The following is a 20490-nucleotide window of genomic DNA, read 5'->3' as shown; positions in this document are numbered from 1 at the left end:
CAAGGCCTTCTTATATCAGTCAGTAGTAGTGAGTGATCCTGATACAGAGAGTTGGGCCAGCTGTCAAAATGACAGTGAGCTCCTACAGATGACAACAAAAAAATGACTATACACTATTCAACCTTTAAAACAATAACTTCAAAAAGAGTTCACCTCTGTCACACCCCTAGACCACAAAAAATATACAAAAATTAATTAATTACAAAATTAATTAGTTAAACCCAGCATTGCCTTTTCTATCGGCTTTTCAAAATACCAAATGGAATGTTTTATAGGTTGGGAGAAACATTTGGTGTAGTATAACAAATTTGTTAGATAAATAATAATTTTTAAAGGTCCTTACATCAAGCCTTAAAGAGGGACAACCTAGTATGAAAGAAGGACAAAGGGATTTGGTTAAAAAAGAGGGGTAATCTTACTAAACAAGGTAAAATTGGGATATATTAATGGAAAATAATAGCTCCTACAGCCTTTATTAATAATAATATTTTGATTAAATTGTATTTAAAAAGCACCAATATACACCATGTTGTACTTTTAAAAGGTTGTTACAAATGACAGACAGATACAAACAATGACAAAGAGGAGGAAAGGACCCTCCCTAGAGGAGCGTGGGGAAGAAGTGGGGAAGAGGTGGGGAAAAGCTGTACTCAATAGGAGGGTAGATATGAAATGGTGGGTGGGTAGTGAGGGTTTAATAGACAGAGAAAGATGGGTAGGAGAGTTTGAAAATATGGGTTTTAGGGGCTCTTTTAAATGAGCAGAAAATAAATGCAAGCCAAATAGGACAAAGAAGAGGTCCAGAGAGTCAGGGCAGCTCTAGAAAAGTCTTACGAGTAAAGCCCTGCATGTGACAAGGTTATAAGTGAGGAAGTCATTAGTATGTCTTTGTAACGGAAGAGGCTAGGGTGTATTTTTGTATCAGGCTAGAAAGGTGGGACAAGAACTGTGGAGGGATTTGAAGCAAAGAATGGTAGATTTCTTGTTCTATCCCCATAAACCTGTGGCCATGCAAGGGCTTGTGTTGAAGTTCTTATGTTCTTATGTCCATGAAATCAGTTGGTCATCAGTTTGAGACTCATACCGGTAATTTACTGACAGTCCATTTTACCTGCAGTTACTTTATTTCTTACTTGCATTTGACTTGCTTCAAATGGGCTTTGCTTCAAGTGGAGTGAACAAAGCCTGTCATTTCAGCCTGTCATTTCTGAAATGACAGGCTTTGTTCACTCCACTTGAAGCAAAGCCCATTTGAAGCAAGTCAAATGCAAGTAAGAAATAAAGTAACTGCAGGTGAAATGGACTGTCAGTAAATTACCGGTATGAGTCCAGCCAAGGTCAATTGACAGGTCTAATGAGCTGTGGTAATGGGTAAAAAGGGTGTGTGCTAGAATTCACATCTCTGGCAATAGTAAACCTTAGTAACTTAGTACAAATTCAGGTACCCTGCAGACTAACTAGTTAAAAGAATCACTGCAACCTATTTGGATCCCACTATAAGAAGATTTTTTTCAATTGTTGTTTTAACCCAGAGTGTAACATCTGGTCTATATGAGGGCTGCCCTAAATTTTCTGAAAACTGTTCCTACTTGTCAGGTGAGAGGGTTTAGTTTTGTAGAAAACTGCAGTTTTTGTGCCCTAGAGTAGCTATAATTATCTTGTGTAGGACGAAGTCCCAATTACAGCACAAGTGGCTGTAAATATAAAATGTGTGCTTACAGCTAGTGCTTCAGAAAGCTGCATTCACTTATGCATAATTATCTTTAACAGTTTCCAAATGAACTGCATCCAATGGTAAATGTGCCTTTACAAAACATGGGCCATAAAATAATTCAGATATAAAGTACTGTTGTGATGCACCATTAGGAGTTGTATTAGGCTTGTTAGCTTTGCTCGCAGATCTACTGCTGCATTCCAGGACTTATGGGTGCTCATAATTTGTTCAGTGGGTGCACACTTATTTCTAGCACTGTATATATTATTTATTTGTATTGATATGTGTTTGCTAGAATTTTAATAAAATTGTACATGAACCACTGATCTAACAATACTATTTACTCTTACACTTATATTGGTGGGTATTTACACTACCCACTAATGTATAGGAGGAGTGTGCCATGCTTACATTAGGGGCACTAAGTTGCATAATAAAATCAATACCATCCACCAGCCAAAAAGTCTTTTTAGTTAAAACCAATATACACATGTGTTTTTTATAGCCTTAGTTTTCAAGCTTATGCAATATCTGTCAGAGTGGCTGTTAAATTAATAAAGCCAGTGAATGATACAACTTGTATTCTGGGACATTTGGCTAGTTTTGTCTGTTTTGTGGGTGATGTGTTTGATAGGTAACAAAGCATCTCTAAGGCAATGGGGAAAATACCTGCTGATAGGAGGCTGTCAATCAATTTTTGTGCTGACAAAAACATCCTCATTGAGATCAAAAGCAAAATAAATGGAACTCTGGGTGAGAACCAATTAGGCACAGAAAAAATTAGTTTAATTAGTTTAATGATTCTGGCTATCACATCTACAGGCATTTACTGTATGGAACTTTTGTCTAAAAATAAGGATTGCAGTAAACGTGATTTGGTATTTTTTTCCTTTTCAATGAACTATTTGTTTTTACATTGTAATTTTTGAATGTAGTTCTACCTTACCACTAGGAATTAATGTATTAAGTTCGGTCTTGCGGCGAATTGGGCCATTCTCACTTACCAAACATGTAGGCAAGACCGAATTTTTGGGACCTACAAGACCAATCAGGGGAGTGGAGCTGTCAGCTCTGATTGCTCTTGCAGCCCTTTACTAGTTATATGTGTTCTTTATAAGAGTTTCTCACAGGAGTCTTGTGTTCCTGGAAAGAGAAACTCTATCCAGGAACACATAATACAGGGCTGCAACAGCAATCGGGACTGGAGCTGAATTTTCCCATGACCCTGTTCATTCATAAACGTAAGCCACATGACTCACTCTGGGAGGAGGAGTACTGCGGCTGCTTTTATGAATATAGCTATGAGAATCCTCCTCTCAGTGAGAGATCACTGCAATTATGGATGCAGCCGTGGTAATCCTCCTATAGTGATTTCCTGGATTTCCGATGGTTTTGTGAAATTTTGTCGAACTTCAAGGAAATTTTCGCTCATTCCTACTTACCACTTCATTACTTGAATTACGTTAAATGTGCTGATAAAGATAATAGTAGATAACTGGACCAATTGTATGAGCCCCAATACAGTTTATAAATGGATATACATGCAGGGCTTGCATTTCTCTAAAAATTTCCATTGTATCAGCTTTTACCACTTCGGTTATATAACCATTTTACATTGTAACAAGCTTCATGCCCAACTCTGCACCTTGCATACTCTTTGATTATCCAGATGATATGTTCAGTAGGCAAAGTATGAGCAACTAGGCATAATAAATGGCTTTATACCACTTGATGCCCAAGGGTGAAACCTAATCACTGCAAAGAAGTGCCCTGAAAAACCCCATTAACATTATAAATCATGCATCACTACTTTTTATCTTTTAAACATTTCACTCTTGGTTTATACAACAGCGGTGCTCTGTTAAATCAAGTGGAACAATAGAACTGGTACATGTAGAAGGAAGACTTTAGCAGCTTGAGCAAATAAAACATTTTAAAGAACACACTTAACTATACTGTATGAATGCATTTTTGTGTATATGGTGAGATGGTTTAGTGAGAAAAATATATTGCACCTGTTTTATAAATTACAGAGAGCGACAAGGATTTTACTAAAATAGGTGTATTGAGTTCCTTTTAGAAAAATGGTAAATCCTATTGATGTTTTTTTTTAGATATAAGTGTAAGAAACTATTGTGATGTAAATAATTCCTGTACATGTGTGTGGGTGTTTTAGTAAACCTTGTTTTTTAATGCATGCTTTGTAATTTTAAATGTACTTGTTGGTAGCCATATTATCTCATTACTTTACATAGTTACTCCTTATAATGCAAGTCTATGAATCATCTGACCTTTTATAAAAACAATACAGTGCCTGTGTGTCTTAGCAGTTGCAAAGCATAAATAAAGAGTGCTTGAAATGGTTAATCTATCCTGCTTGTATTAGCTCATGGTAAATTTTCATATTTCATACAATACCAAAAATAAAGAAGATTCAGCATATTTTTTTTTGAAATGGTTAATCTATCCTGCTTGTATTAGCTCATGGTAAATTTTCATATTTCATACAATACCAAAAATAAAGAAGATTCAGCATATTTTTTTTTTCATCTTTTTGATGCCTGCACCTGTCTGTGTAGCTGAAGTCACTGTGGGGGATTTTTTACTTTTTCAAATGCTATGATTTTTTCAAATGTCATAGCGGAAAACAAATGTATTCAGCTCAGACACATTGCTATTCACATTTGATGCCAAGGCTTAGGCAGTAGCCTCCAAGAATCAAAACAGACACAAATGCAGGCCCTGCTCAGTGGTCATTTTGGAAAAAACTCAAAAAACTGCTTATTTTTATTTCCTTGCTTATTTTTTTTAACATTGCTTATTTTTAATTCCTGTTGTATCCACTCAAACTAATCCGAGACCTAGGAACATCAGCCCATGCCATATAGAAAATCCCGTAACTAACTGCATGGCAGCAGTTTGGGGTGCCCATTTGTTCCAGCATGATTGTGCTTCTTTGTCAAAAGTCAGTTCAACAGACACAAGTTTGATGTAGAGGAACTAGAGTGACCACCAAACAACCCTGGTCTTAACTTTACCGAAAACCCTTGGGATGAACTGGAACACCAAGCCAGGTCTTGTAATCATCATTAGTACCTGACCCCACAAATGGCAGGCAATTCCTACAGACACTTTAAAATTTTGTTGACAGCCTTCCTAGAAGGGGGAATGCCATTGCAGACAGAAAGCAGGGGCAAACTCCATATTAGTGTCCAAGGTTTTGGAATAATATTTTCAACAAGCCTATAGGTGAAGGTCTTATATCCATAGATCTTTGGTCGTACAAGTCTTTGGAATACAGATTGGTATATTCCTCACTTACATGATCTTCTCTATGAGCCAAGTGCAGGGAGGCTACACAGCATCAGATGCACATTTACAATAGGAAAAACTTTAATAAAAGTAATATTTAGAACGCTTCTTAGATAACCTTCAAAGACTTGGTTTTTCTGCTGCCTTGAGTTGTTTTTAAAGCTAACTAAAAATAAAGAAAAAAGTTGCCAAACTTCTTTTCTGTAGGTAATTGAGCAACTTCCTACGCAGCCTGACAATCATCACATTTTCCTAGATGAAGATTAGAAAGCTTTTTCTACAAGGGATCATCCCTTACACTTGCGTTTATGTGTGTGGGTGGGGGAGTTGGTTGGGCTGGATTGTTCTGCCCGAGTCATACTTCTGACTAATCTACATGTAGTTCCCAAGGCTTCAGTTTCCATGGTGATCCCCTTAACAAATGAAAGCGTGGGTTTGACACAGCTGATGTGACAGCAGGGAGATTACAATGATAGAATGTCTATGTTTTTTTACATTTTTATTTCATATGATTCTATTCATTTGTTGGTCCAAGGTTGGCCACCTGGGTCGGTATCCATGTGTGTGTGGATAAACCTTCACTTACTTCCCTACACACACACAAATATTTTCAAAACGATTCACCTTTGGAAAGATTTCTCTTTATTGATTTATCTCTATGGATTTAAACTCAATTTTTTATTAATAAATTTGTAATAAACGGCCAGTTTTGCATCATACCTACAGGTGTTGTTATTGGGGTGAAGGTGTAAAGGTAGGGGGTGCTCCGCCTGCTGAAGTCATGTGTCTGTTCTGAATTCGGAGCAATATTTTCATAGCAGCGCATGCAGTTACAGATGTTAGGGTTAGTTTATCAAGGGTTTTAGTGCTTGTTAAAAATATTTAAATATATGAATGCCCAAAGCCAGGCCACAGGAACATACAAAATGTTTCTAACGTGAGACGATTTCTGTGACCAGCACCACAGGAATAATTACAACCCTTACAGGACCTTTGCACTCATCTCTCACACACCCACTGTGGCACCCCGCACTCTTATCTGGTCATGTCTCTCTTCCTCAATACAACACTGCCCCTACATCTGGGACATTAGGAACAAAGTGGGTGGCAGCTAGCCAAGAAGCAAGCAATTGTGTGTTTGTTTGCAGGATGTGTGTATACATTGTGTGTGTGAATAGTATGTGCCTGTGGTGTGTGTTGTGAGGAATAAGCATCAAATTGCAGGGTGGAAACTCCAGGCAGCTTCTCTTTATGGCTCCTGCCCATACTTAGTAAACAGAAAATGGCAAACAAACTGGTGTTCCCTCGCTGGGGTGGTGCCAGCCAAGTAACAGTCTTTAAACTAAATGTATAGCCTCCTGGCAGCCTTCCCTTCATCATCTTCAATTCATAGTCAAAGTAGCTCTGACTTTGTACAAGCAAAAAGACAGAAATATTCACTCACACAGCCACTTCTGCTTAGCACCAGGGGTGCCGAATAGGCCTGTGGGACCCGAAATTGGAAATCCTACCCACCCTACTCTTGTGGATTGCCAGTAAAACCATACCCAGAACAGAAATTGTAAACAGCCAGCAGGGGAACCTAGTGCTTCTCTTTATTACTACTATTATTAAATATATGTGCATGAGGGTATTGCTGTGTTTCAATATTAAATGAGTGGTAAAGAAATGTATCATGGTGTGCACTGGGCTGCATACACTTCTGACACTTGCATTATGTATTTTACATATTCCTGACTATTGCATGCAGTAGGTTACATATAAATGACCCCCTGCATTATGTATGTTGTGAATGTCTAACCCGTGCACTATGTATATTAAATACACCATACCCATGCTCTTGGTTTTGCTTACATCTAAACTCTGCCCTCAGTACCTTACATACTATGTAACTCTGTGTTACACACCCTTTCAGGTGCTCCACATCATTTGCTGAGAATTTGTATTGTGAATAAGAACAATCTAAAAGTCTACTTTATGCAAAATATTCCAAAAAAAGCAGCCTGTATCCTGGCATGTGAGCTGTCTAGGTAATGTAATTTATAATAAATTATACAATATACAACATACTATAACTGTGTTTCTTCAGTGTTAACCTAAGAAAATGCTGACCTCTCAAGATTTGGAGTACGATTTGGTAATGTTACTAGTGTACTAAAAATGAGGTTCAGTTTATCGCTATTATGGGTTTAAGGCGAAGTTTTATGTTCCTTCGATTTTGTGAATATATGCTCACATTCACTCTGCATTTTATCTTTTTTGCTTTTACTGCTGTTGTAACTTTCAGTAATGGGAAGGCTGCCAGGAGCCGCTTGCTAACGTACACGTTAGGGAGCGTTTCCCGCTATATTATACAACAGCACTTTCTTCTTTGCAATCTGAATAGACATACAAAATGCTGTTACTCTATACACAGGCTATTCACTGCTTACCTCTTATTTCCATTTTATGTCCCATAAGACTGTAGGTTCATAAGGTCGGGCCTTCTTTCCTAATATATCTTGGCATTGCTGTCTATGTTATGGAACTATACATACTTGTCATTGACAATGTTATATGCTTCAAACCTTGTTTGTACCACTTTCTATGATAGACTTGACAGTGCTGGCACTTTATAAGTAGTTTATAAATATTCACTGCATAGTATACACTGTAATATGCATTTAAAATATCATTAAATTGTATAGTGTAAAATACATTAACAAGCCAACATGAAAAATACGACAACTGTTACAAAGTACAAATGAATATACACATTAATGTTAACATTTTAGATATGTTGGCACAAACAAAAGCTTAATGACTCATAGTTAAATAAAAATTCATATAATCTTTATTGTAGAAAAAAGATGACAATGGAGATATGGGAGAAGTAGAAGTTTAGAACTTCTTAGAAATAAAAAGTTTATGTACTTAGGTTAGTTGTTTTTCTTTCTGTCTCTTCAGATCAGCTTCAATGGCATTGAGAAGTAGCCAGTACAATATACAATGACAAACCTCCACTTTACCTTAGCAAACAGGGTTCAAAGGGGCCAAGATGGATGATACATTGTCTGTCTTTGCAATTCAGATGATGGAATATATTAGCCCATATGTTGTGTGGTTACATAAAACAGCTGAAGTTAACATTGCTGAGATGAGCTATAACTGACTATAATAAAATATAATAATATATTCACAGCTCCATGGCAAACTTTGTAGGAACTGGTTCCCAGAAATGTTTGTTGTCCTTGTCCAAGGATACTGGGCTATCTGAGAAACTATAATTCCAATATATTCTAAAGTATGATAATGGTTTATGAACCTTTTCTAATAATATGTGTTGGTGTTTTAACCATAGACTCTTTACAAATATGTCTGACGCTGATAAAAACAGTGCAAATTACAAACCCCTAAAAGGCAAACAAATCTACAAAAGATGCATGCAAACAGAGTGATTGAAAAAACATAGAACACGTCAAGCTTTTTGACACACTGTTGTGGTGTCATCTCTCCCCTATCTAAACCATATTGTCTGTTAACAACTATGCTTTATCTAGGCTAGTTTAATTGGTATCTGTTCATTCTGGCTTCTGTTCATTCTACATGACCATATTTCTACATCACAATCTGCTCCTCTCTCTATTCTAATTACCTTCTCCTTGCTATGCATATCTCCTTCCCACTAAATCTATCCATTGTTTGTATGCTTTGGCTAACTACTATTACTCAAATATTTCTACCCTCAGTTCACTCTGCATATATCTGCTTCTACAGTTCACTTCACTGCACAAATATGGTCCCATCCTACTATTAGAGATAAATTCTGTTGGAAATCAGGACTCATTCCTCTCTGTCCACACTGTCATTTGTACAACTGGATAATTTAGGCTAGTTGTCCCCAAACTTTTGGAGCTCGCAGACAACTAAATCTACAGACTCCACACCGCGCATGCGCAGGGAGCCCCATGTCACTCAAAGAGGCAGAAAGTTCCCCCAGAGTGACATCATGATGCCAGAGGTGGCCACAATCCGCCCACCGCCCTGAGCCTGCGATGCATACAGGAGACATAGTCTGCGGCTGTGGTCAGTGCGTCCCCCCAAGCCTGACTCGCTGGTGGGTGCACAGGTCAGAGCCGCGTCCACTGCTGGTCTTTGTGCTCTCACGGCGCAGCTGTCAAATGGATCAGATCAGGGCTTGGGGACCCCTGCTTTGGACATTGCAATCCCCCCACCCCACCCCATGCATTTTAATTTGACAATAGCTAATATAAAATGTTAGAACAAGAAAACACTTTTAAAAATAACAAACAGTTGCTTAAAAATATTCACATCAAAGTCTCTAGGATTATGGAAACACAAGAAACAAGACCTAAAAACTATAGCATTATAGGGAGAAGAATTTAGCAACTCACAAGTGACTATACATACACAAGTAAAGGCTATTATCAAAGATACATGAGTGACACATTCCACATATTTATATATATCTTTTCTTTCACATAATGCATACTTGTGTTTTCCCATTTGGGATGTACAGTACATGCTGTCCATAATGTTTATGGTAAATTATTCCATTATTTCCTACTGACCAGTAATCAACGTTCGGGCATAAGTCACATTTTTTAAGGTGATTTTACACTTTTTGAGGTCTAATAATGAAAACCCTTCATTACTTAATATAGGGTAACTAATTTTTGTACAATTGCTTCATTTGGATTGTTTGTACCATATATGTATAGATTTAGTAAGTAATGCCTACTTTGAAAACATATATTGGATTAGGTGCAGACGTTACCAAGGATTAGATTTGTGGATTTTCTGGAAAAATTATTACGTGTGTATTATATTATAAAGTAGGAGAAGCAATTGTTTAAAGTTACTATTGCATTTAATATATTACATATTTTTAGCAGCTATATATTATGTGCCTGTGTCTACTCAGGCAGTGTTCCATCTCCACCCTTTACATTAATATGCACTGTTGTTGGAGACAGTCACACTCCACACAATATGATGACTTTGCTAATTAATCTAGCTAAGAATAAATTAGAAAGCTAAAATGTGTGAAAAAAAAGTCTATAAAACATTGCAGAAGAATCTTGTGTCAGCTAAGACCATTCCAGAGCCAAGAGAACAACAGGCAGATTGCTTAGCAATGTCTGCAATATGTGTGATATAAGGGTACCAGAATACTAATAGGTCTCATTTATCAAAATCTCTTAGAAGGAAACCTGGAGGAAAGAAAAGATTGTCAAATTTATTTAAGTGTACAGTGTCTGCTGCTTTCATTGGGTTTTTCCCCTCATGAATCTTCTGTTGGTAGCTGTTGGGAATGTTTGATGTATTACCCTTGGTGTGGTTTAATGGTGATTTTAACTAAACCCTGTCAATAAAACATATCGGAAGCTGACAGGCATTAGTTATCCCGGGGGGAAAATACTATGATCCTTCCGAAACAGCACCAGAATCTATACAGATTAAAGGGGACCTATAATCAACATTGACATATCAATAGATCTGAAATAAGAAATCAAATTCACATTTTAATTAATAGCGTGGACATATATTTCCATACTAAAAACTGCTCATCACAAATTTCCCTAAATCTCACCCAGATAGGCTAAAAAAAAGGACTATCACTATGAGGTATAATGTGGATGTTTTATCTCATTGAAGATAAATTATACTAGTCTAAAAAAGACCATGGTATACTTTCTCTTCCACTTTTTATGCCAGTGCTAAATTTATGCCTAATTTCTCTTTATCATAAACCATGTGGGCACCGGTACTCACAATTTCTGAGATTTTCAACGGTCACAAACTGTATTCACACTTCTGACAAACTATTTTTAGGATTTTACTTAAGAAGCAGAGATGTTACTAAAATGTATTTGTTGATCCCATTAGTAGGATTATACCACATTATGTCTTCATATGACAACAGAACAATAACTGATGATAGCAGCTGTCTGAAGAAAACTAACATCAACAGGCTTTCCAATTGCAGATGCCACTACAGCCTGAAGATGGCAGTGTACTTCTGTTTGATACTGTAGTTGTAAAAAACAATTACAACATGTATATAATATATATATATATATATATATATATATGCTATATATATTTTTGTAAAAGTTTCTCTTCAGCTTTTTATTGAGTGTATAATCTGTCACACTTACCTCTTCCTCACTAAAGTGCAGACGCCTCTCTCCTGCGCATACGGGCAGTTCTGACGCTGGGCGTGCCTCTGTTTTCAAGCTTTATCAATTCCGTCTAATCTGCTGGCCAATCACAAAATAGCCTCTTGACCAGCCCTGGCTATTTAGCTAGCTCACACACTGCAACGTGTCTCCATTGTGCCCAGCCCCTAGTTCTGTGTGCTAGTTCCTTTACACCTGTTGGCTAATTCAGTGTTTCCTCTGTCCAGCTCCTGTATTAACCCCCCTCCTGTCTGTCTGTGGATATCTCTGAGTCATCTGTGCCTCCCGTTGCCTCCAGAGTCTCCTGTGTTCCCTGCACCCACAGTGGCCACTGTGTCAATAGCGTCGGTCTTCTGGATCCCTGGCAATTTACCCCTGGCGTGTGACCTGACCTCTCTTGCTTGCTGCTTGCCTCGAACCTGGCCTTCCTCGACTATCCTTCTGCTTTGTCATTTGGTACCCCGTTTTGCCCACCTCGGTGTACCCAAAGACCACAACCTGGCAGTGACCAGCGGCACAACATCCTCACCATCAGAGGCTCTGGACAGGGCTGTGGAGTCGGAGTTGGAGTGGGAGTCGAGGAGTCAATGACAAATTAGGGAACCTGGAGCTGGAATTTAAATTTTAATTAAAAAAAATACAGCAAAGTTCAAATGTCCTATTTCACAAACAATAGTCATAAATAGGTACTTCTCTGATGTAGGAATAAAGCCCAGTGCAGAGATGTATTTATACTAGTGTGAAGTTCAGCTGAGCTATTATACAACCTGACATTCACATTATTGTAATCTGGATTATGTACATTACAAAAAGTGTTTTCATTTTATTTCAGATATAATGTGTTTCACAAGTCCATTTGAGTGTAAACAAGTGTAATGATATAGGTGTAGGTGAGTGCTATGGCCTGATGTGTGTTTCAGTTTTCCTGTCTGCACTTTCCATCTATGCTCCCATCCAGAGCTGACCTTATTTTGCGCACCACCTAATACTAGGAAGTTAGGTAAATTAAGCTGTGTGCGTGTTTCTGGATAAAACTATGTGTATGTTTGTGTGTATGGTGCATGAATGTATAAATGTTTGTGTATAGTGCATATTGTGGGAATGTTTCCGAGTAAAATGTAGGGCTCTGTGTGGGGTATATAGTATATACTGGATAATTGAAGAGGCCAAATGTAAAAAGGAAGAACTACGGAAAAAGACATTTTGTCTTCATAAAAATAGATGCATGCACACATCACAGAGTCAAATATTTTGCTCTTAGTGTTGGATTTGTTGATGAAAATATAAAGCAACGCGAACCTTGGGAATAAAAGACACCAAGGCACATCACACCAGTGATTATCTTCAGAAGTTAGTGGAAGATGTTCTAGAAAATGTTGAAATTAAAAAAGAACCGATCCTATGTATTGTGACAGAAAATGCTTCTAATATGTTAAGTACTATTGGGAAAATGAATAAAGTAGATGAAGAAAGTGACAGACAGATATTAAACGAAGACAAGTCTGCAAGAATTGGAGAAAGTGAAAGCAAAGAGAATAGTGACATTTTGGATAACATTGTTGAAGAAGCATCTAAGCGTACTACTCTTCAACATATTTCTTCTTACTACTTCTTTCCATTTAGAGAACATGTTCCCAACAGGATTAAGAAATGGAGAGTATGGTGGTAAAAACAAGAGTTGTTGTACCTTACTTTCAACCAAGCTCTTTACCTGGCTAGTTTTATGAAAGTGGACATTACCCATAATTAGGATGGCATACTAAACACTGTTTTCACTAAAAACATTCAAAACCTCATCAATAAAATTGAGGAATGCTTCTTGATTAAATGCGTGTGCTTTTGACTTAAAGTAGAGGGTCCCATTTTTATTCCTCACAACAAATTGAATAATTTCCAGAACACACTCCAGCCACAACATGTTTTATGAGATCTTCCCCTTTTGGTTCTCAATGAGATGTTAAAACCTACTTCATCAAGAAAATAGATGTTTTTTCCATCTTCCTTAGCAATGAGATCAAGGATTTTGTTAGCATAGCTAAACCTTTCTTGAAGAGACTGGGAATCAGGAATGCAGGAATTAAAGAATTTCGTTTTAATGACCATTGGAATTTATCAATTGTTGAAATAGATACATTAATTCCAAATTTGGCAAATAATTGATCCTTCATTTCCCTGAGCCTTTTTCCGCAATCTTTGGACGTTAACTTGCGTAACTCCTCCTTATGGGCTTCATTCAACTTTGAATTTCTCAGACCTCCTCTTGGTAATTTTTCCACTCTACCGGAAGATTCATAGGTCTTAATAATTTTGGTTATGTTTGTACGATTACAACCCAAAACCATTGCTATCTGGGAGGCATCACATTCTGATAACTGTCTACCACTCTTTGATGTTCTTCATTACCTAATTCTCATGCCATAAGGGTAAGTGCAATACTAAATATAAAGCTAATAATTTAAAGATAAAAAGATGAATAATATTGGTATCTTAAAACTTAGTAAAAATCCCTGAAATAAAGATATTTATTTTAAAATTATATGAAGTAAAAAACATAATAATTGACAAATCATAAATTGATTTTTATATATTTTTGTTAATGTTTCTTGAGAAAAACTTTGGTGGTAAAAATATTGTGTTATATTAAATTTTATAATAAATGTATTGATTTATGATTAATTAGGGGGTCTAAAATTTTTTGTGCAGTTTGGTTGCAAAAGTGTGAAGTTTGAAAGCAAAAATGTGAAGATAAAATGAGAAACCCTGTAAATACAGAGGAGTTGGAGTCGGGGGTACCAGAAACTTAGGAGTCAGAGAGTCGGAGTCGAAGGATTTATCCACTGACTCCACAGCCCTGGCTCTGGAGAAGACCTGGTTACTGCTCAGACTTTGCGCCTTGTCCCTTCTTAGGGCTCACATCACCACCGTGCAAGCCGTAGCGCCCCCTAGTGGCCCTGTTTCTCCGTGCGTGACATAACCTTATATATCCTTACACATGTTAAACCACTAGACAAACTAGTTATTAGTTAGGTAAAGTCATAGTTAAGTTTACTTACACATACTGTTGGTGCTACTACAATAACTCATATTAAAAGTATATCAACATGTGTAAGCCTATTCCATGGAAACACAGTCCAAGTTTTCTCACTTTAAAAATACATGCCTCCTGCTGTAAGACCACTCTTGACATAGTGTCACTGTTACCTGCATAGCATTTCCTGCCTAAGTAATGTTTTTTGCTTTTTGACTGGACTTGTTCTTTGGTATTTTAGTTTTCCTAGGAGGTGTAAACACATATCACATGTATAAATAATATAGTATGTTGGAATAAAAAGCACATCATCTATAACAGCACATTACATAGTCCGGTAAACTGGCACGTTAATAAAAAATTGTTTTCTCAGCATGGTAAAACAGCTGTAAATTGCCACATGTTCTACATGCAGATTCTTCTTTTTATTCTATTTTATTCCATATGTATTCTATTTTATTTAATTCTATTTTATTCTATATTCTATTTTATACTAAATTTGAAATATCTGACTATACTATGGCAATTTATTGTTTATATCTTTGTGTTCAAACATGTTGTATCAGACTTGTGAGCTGGAAGCCAGAGCAGTCTGTATTGGAAGGGGTAGCGTTGGTCAACTTTGCCCCTGTTCTGTTCACCAACAGCAACCCTAAACTGACTCCAATGTTCAGTTGATTTGATAGCTGAATTCAAATCCAATTGAGTTCAATGACAGAGGCCAATTTGGCCAACACAATAAAGTATATGGCTCAGCCAATCTGGCTAGAAAAATATTATGGTCATAGTCCAATGGCTGGATTGGTAAAGTTGTACTATATCTATCTCTGACAGGTATAATATAGCTTTTGTTTCTGCACATTGATTGGTTCAATTTGTACCCTGGATAACGTGTAAGGCTTCTCTATAAAAGAGAAAATAAAGAACATGTTCATACATTTCATTGTCTTGACATAAAAGCAATAACTGTTGTATTCAAGGAAGATGACACTACCAGACTGGCTGAGCTGTATTACACCTGTTATTGACAGGTATTCCATACGTCCATAGGCTCTGTGCTGAATCCAGTCTCTGAACATTGACGGCGTTTAACATTTATTTTGGGCCAAACTATCAATGTTTGGGTTGAATATGGCACAGAGACAAAGCACAAAGAACATCAAGCCTACTAAGCAGGGAACACAAAGTTTTTTTGGTAGAGGGGACTCACAGTCACCTTTAACTTTTAACAAACAAAAGTTGCTCAAAATGCTTTCTTTTTTAGTAGTTTAGTTGAGCTTTATGATGTGTCCTAGTAACTCTACACAGCAATTAGTCATTTACGTGTGTAAGATATACGGTCTTTTTAAAAAATGCAATAGGTGAACTTTGTGTTTTGTGACAAGACTGTAGAGGTTGCATGTGTATTTTGACAATTGGTATTTTTTTTTAAACAAAAGGTGAACTAGTACCAGGGGTGTGATTGTAGTTTTGTCCTTCTTTTATTTTTCCACCTATTGGTAGTTGTCTTTATTTATGGTTCCTTTTTGGCTATTTAGACTTTCACTTAAATTTCTTCGACAATCCATCTTCTTTAGAGCCATTCTTTTATTCTGCCATTCCTTCTAGTTATCCAAGTAAGACAAAAGCAGAATGACCTTGGATAAGTGAGAAGTAAACCTTTGGGCAAATTTACTCTGATAAAATGGCCCCAAAACCTTTAATGAGACATAAAGAGCAACAATTCCCAGCAATAAATCAAATATTTCCTCTTATAAGTTTATCACCGTTGGAAAAATAAAAGATGACTGTGTTTTGGTTGCTATGAGGGGCAGTAAATTGCACATTCTCTTTCTATTTATTTACCTAAGGCAACCCTGTCACATAATAAAAAAAATAGGGCTCTTGTTGCAGATCTTCGCTCTTTTGCAAAGCTATGGTGCCCAAGGGTTCTTTTACTTCGAACACTTTTCTGGCCGATGACAGATTTTTGGCCTACTATCCAATGCTCTGGTTCCCTTCTTCCAGACCCGATGTCCCTACTCTACCCTGCATCTGTAACAATTCCCACCCCTAACCAATGTACCCTATCTTCTATCAATTACTCTGCAGCCAGAAATTCTTATAAATCAATACTAAATCCTACTTCTATTCTATGTAACTGTTCGTGTAGATTGTACAAGTGGTACAGCAGGAAAATGACAGCTGACAAATACGACAGCTTACAGTGTGCACTGGAAGGGAAATGTTCATGCAATATTATAAGGGTTCTTAACTCTTTTGATTAAGAATTTCAAAAACAAATTATGTCACTCTTTTACATAGTCACCTTCCTTTGCAATGAATTTTTCCCAGCGTCATACCATTTTTTTAATGCTATCAGCAAAAAATATTTTTGTTTAGGGGCGTAGCCACTGGTGCACTGCTGCTCACGTCATCATCACAGGAAGATTCTCTTCCTCTTAAAACTTCTTTGAGCAGTCTAAAAAGATGGAAATGGCACTAAATCCAGACTATAGGCTGGGTGTTCCATAACCTCCCACCTAAATTTAATTTTTCCCCCTACTGAGCCCACAGAGGTGAACTAGGTTTTTCAGTTCAGGTTCAAGGTTCAGAGTAACAAATGAAATAAACTCTGATTTCTATGGATTTTGCAAATGTTAAAGTTTTTGCTTTATTATCTATTTATTTATTATCTATTTATTATTTATTATTATGAATAATTTGTTCAGTTTTGTGGAAGTGGATTTTCTTTCAGTCTGTGGTGGTCAAATCAATGATTTTTCAGTTTTGTGATCTTGCTTTGAGTTACTTTTAGTACATCAGTTTTATGCTCTGCTCATGGTGCTAAATGAGTATACTGAGCTGCAAGCTGGCAATATATTGTCCTAGAAATTGCATATGTACATATCAGCCTTATGTTCTACAGTTTATATAAAATATAAGGTCCAAAACTGTTTAAAATGTTAGAAAACCCTAAAGTTGTTTTATAGATTTCTATGGATAGAAAAGCCTTCAGTTGATGGGTCACAGAAATCTACAAACTTTGACTCTAAAACAGGACATACATAAAGACTGCAGTTATTTGCTACAACACTACCATTACTGGTCATCAGATATTACAACTTAGTTGACCTTTCTATTACATTTAGGATTTTTATATTTAATATACCCAATCTGTGTTTGCATCCATCTTCAACTATCTTCTGGAACAGTGGTCCCAAACCTTTTTGAGCTCACGGCCCACTAAATGCCCGGACTCTGAACTGAGCATGCGCAGGGAGCGGTGTGTCACTCAAAGGGAAAGAAAATTCCCCCTGAGTGACGTCATAATGCCAGAACCTGCCCACCGCCCTGAGCCTACAATCCGTATGGGAGACATGGTCTGCCGCTCTGGCCTTCTGGTCCCCCTACTGGTTTGGGAGTCCCCAACAAAATGTATGGACCAATAATGGAAAACAGAAGGAGAGCCAAACTGAAGTCAATGTTTGCATAACAGGGAACCTCTTTCAGTATTCTCTGGGCCCTGTAGAAGACAACTTCTACATCTGACATTACATCCCGATGACACTTTGCATTATCGAAGAACTGTAGTGGCACATTTCAGATTATATTCATTATAAAAAACAGATAATAAAGTTGAAATAACAGGTCACACCTGCACTATGCTGGAAAACAAGCTCAGAAATGTTGTCATTTTTGGGGTACACTATCAAGGGGTTCCACGCCACAGGTTCACATCAACCTATGTGCAATAGATTGTGTCTGTGATACCTAGCTTGCTATAAAGATCTTGTTTTTATTAAGTGCTCATCCACTTATGTACAGTCACTAATGAGGAATTCTGTGTTCATGACTAAGAACAAAGGGACAGTATGAAAGGTAATTAGATATTGACCAAGTTGTGCTAGATTAGCTTGGCAGCTTCATTTCAATTACCCTGAACAATAGAGAGAACTCAGCAGCTTCACCTTAACCACCTCACCACCAGAGGCCGGTCCCTTTCTTATCAAGATCTCTTGAGTAGCTACAGAAAATGCCAATTTAAAAAAAATGTCAAGAGTAGTCACAAAGGTCAGATTAATAATAATCAGTTCAGGTGGAGTAGCATAATGATCCTAAAGCGTCAACAGACCTTTTCAGTAGAGTATTTGTCATGTTTTCAGTATTTGCTTTAATGTGCAGTCAAGGACTTGTGCCCCCATTTGAATTCAGCACAGGGAGAGATAGCAAAATGTATGTATTTTTCTCTTGCTCCATTTGTAAGTGCAGCGGGCGTGTGATTCATACATAATTCCCCTAATTACACAGCCAGTGAAACAAGGTGATGTACCTCATTAAACTTGGTTTCCTATCCAGGCTTTTACATCCTAATAGGCTTCTTTCCCATAAGAAACACATGGTTCTAGGGATTTAATAAATATGTCTCTGTTCAAATAATTACTGTGACTGTTGTGATTTTATATACAATGTGTATGCACTTTTAAGCTATTGATCAGTATGTGGAGAAAACAGGCATCATGGGTCTGATTTTTTAAAGCTCTCTATGGCTGGACAGGATACACTTTCATTGGTGAAGCTGGGTGATCCAGCAAACCTGGAATGGATCTGGTCCAGGATTCAAAACATTTGCTAGCAAATTGCAAATGACTAAAGAAATCCATTCAAGGTTCGCTGGATCACCAAGCTTCACTTATGAAAGTGTATCTTCTCCAGCCTTGGGGAGCATTATTAAATCAGGTCCCATGGGTCTTAGTTACTTATGTAATTGATATTTTATGGGAAATTGCTGTGGTATGACTAGGGGCCCAGTTACACTGAATTATGTGAATCCATCCATAGGACAATGAATAAGATTATTTGATTGAACTGTGCTGCTTTTCTATACAGTCCATATGGTTTTCTGAAATGCCCTAAAGGGATGAATGCCAGAATGTCAAAACATGTTTGATAAACTGCTAATCACATTTGACTAAATGTTCAATATACGGGCCATTATCCACACAGTAATGGACAATTTTAGGAAAAAGTGTAACTTTTTATACTGTGTAGGTAAAGGAGGGATAAAAAACCATGTGAAATATATGTTACTTCGAGTTTAATAAGAATACTAGCACTAAAGGTCTTTTTGAAGCCTTATAGGTGATTGTCTAGAACAGATGTAAAAAAGCTGTAAATGATTCAGAAAAAAAATATAATTGTATAAAATACAAAAGCAAAGAAAGTTTTGCGAACAGTGATTTGAAGGTCATCGTTCTAGCTCTGGCCTTGTGTAAACTATAACAGCAGTTCTAAAAGGCTATTGCTATTGCTATTGCAGGGTCACACATATGCAGTACCAATTAGCATTTATTTACATTATGTATACAGTTACTCTTGGAAATCAGAGAGCAATAAAGTAATTATTGGTTTTTATTATTTCAATCATGTTTACAGCCCCACTGGGTTTTTGCTGAGGTCAATGGTCAGTACAGCCTGGCAAACTTATACATTATGCAAGTAATTGTAGTCATATTGATTTAATTAGGAGCAGTGTTTTAGATCACATGTGTTACTCTTGTTCTCTAAATTATGTAGTATATTTGTTCTGCTACACATACTATACACTCAAATCAATCATGGGAAGAAATAGACAGTTAAATACCATTTCACCACTAGGTGGCCCAACCACACTAAATTAGTAAAACTCACCCTAATGCTAAAAGCCATAGTATTTCTAGACTAGTTAATTTCTATCTTGTCTTTATCATTTCGAACATTTGTATTACAAGTATAACTTCACAACATTCAGGACAAATAAGTCAGTAGACCATCTCCAACCTTTTCTGCCATGGCTTGCTTTCCTAAGTGGTGGCTTTTGAGAACGTAGAACCCAGTTGATTGACTTTTTGAACAATTGTGGCTAAAAGCTTTTAGGGGTAACATTCAGGGAGGTGGACACTTGGCCACCATTTGGCAAAAACTTTAGTCTATATTTAAATATACAAAAGACAAAGAGGGGCTTTTTATATTTTTTACGTGCATGCCGGCTTTTTTTTTTTTTTTTTGCTATATTATATATATAAATTAAAGGCTATTTGGGGTCCTTTTGTCTGTCTACACTGGCTAACAGCATAACCTGTAGTTTGGTTCATCTACATCCTTTGAGTGGATGATGTGCTTTTAGAGGCCTAGAGCAGTGTTTCTCCAACTTTATAACATAGGGGAACCTTTGAAAAGGTTTTCAAGGAATCCCTTCAATAATCACTATATCCACAGCTTAGGTACATTACTGT

Source organism: Pyxicephalus adspersus, chromosome 10 (assembly GCF_032062135.1).
Source record: "Pyxicephalus adspersus chromosome 10, UCB_Pads_2.0, whole genome shotgun sequence".
In the NCBI taxonomy this organism is placed as follows: Eukaryota; Metazoa; Chordata; class Amphibia; order Anura; family Pyxicephalidae; genus Pyxicephalus; species Pyxicephalus adspersus.
The sequence above is the reverse complement of the archived record's forward strand: the minus strand, read 5'-3'. Positions refer to the sequence as shown.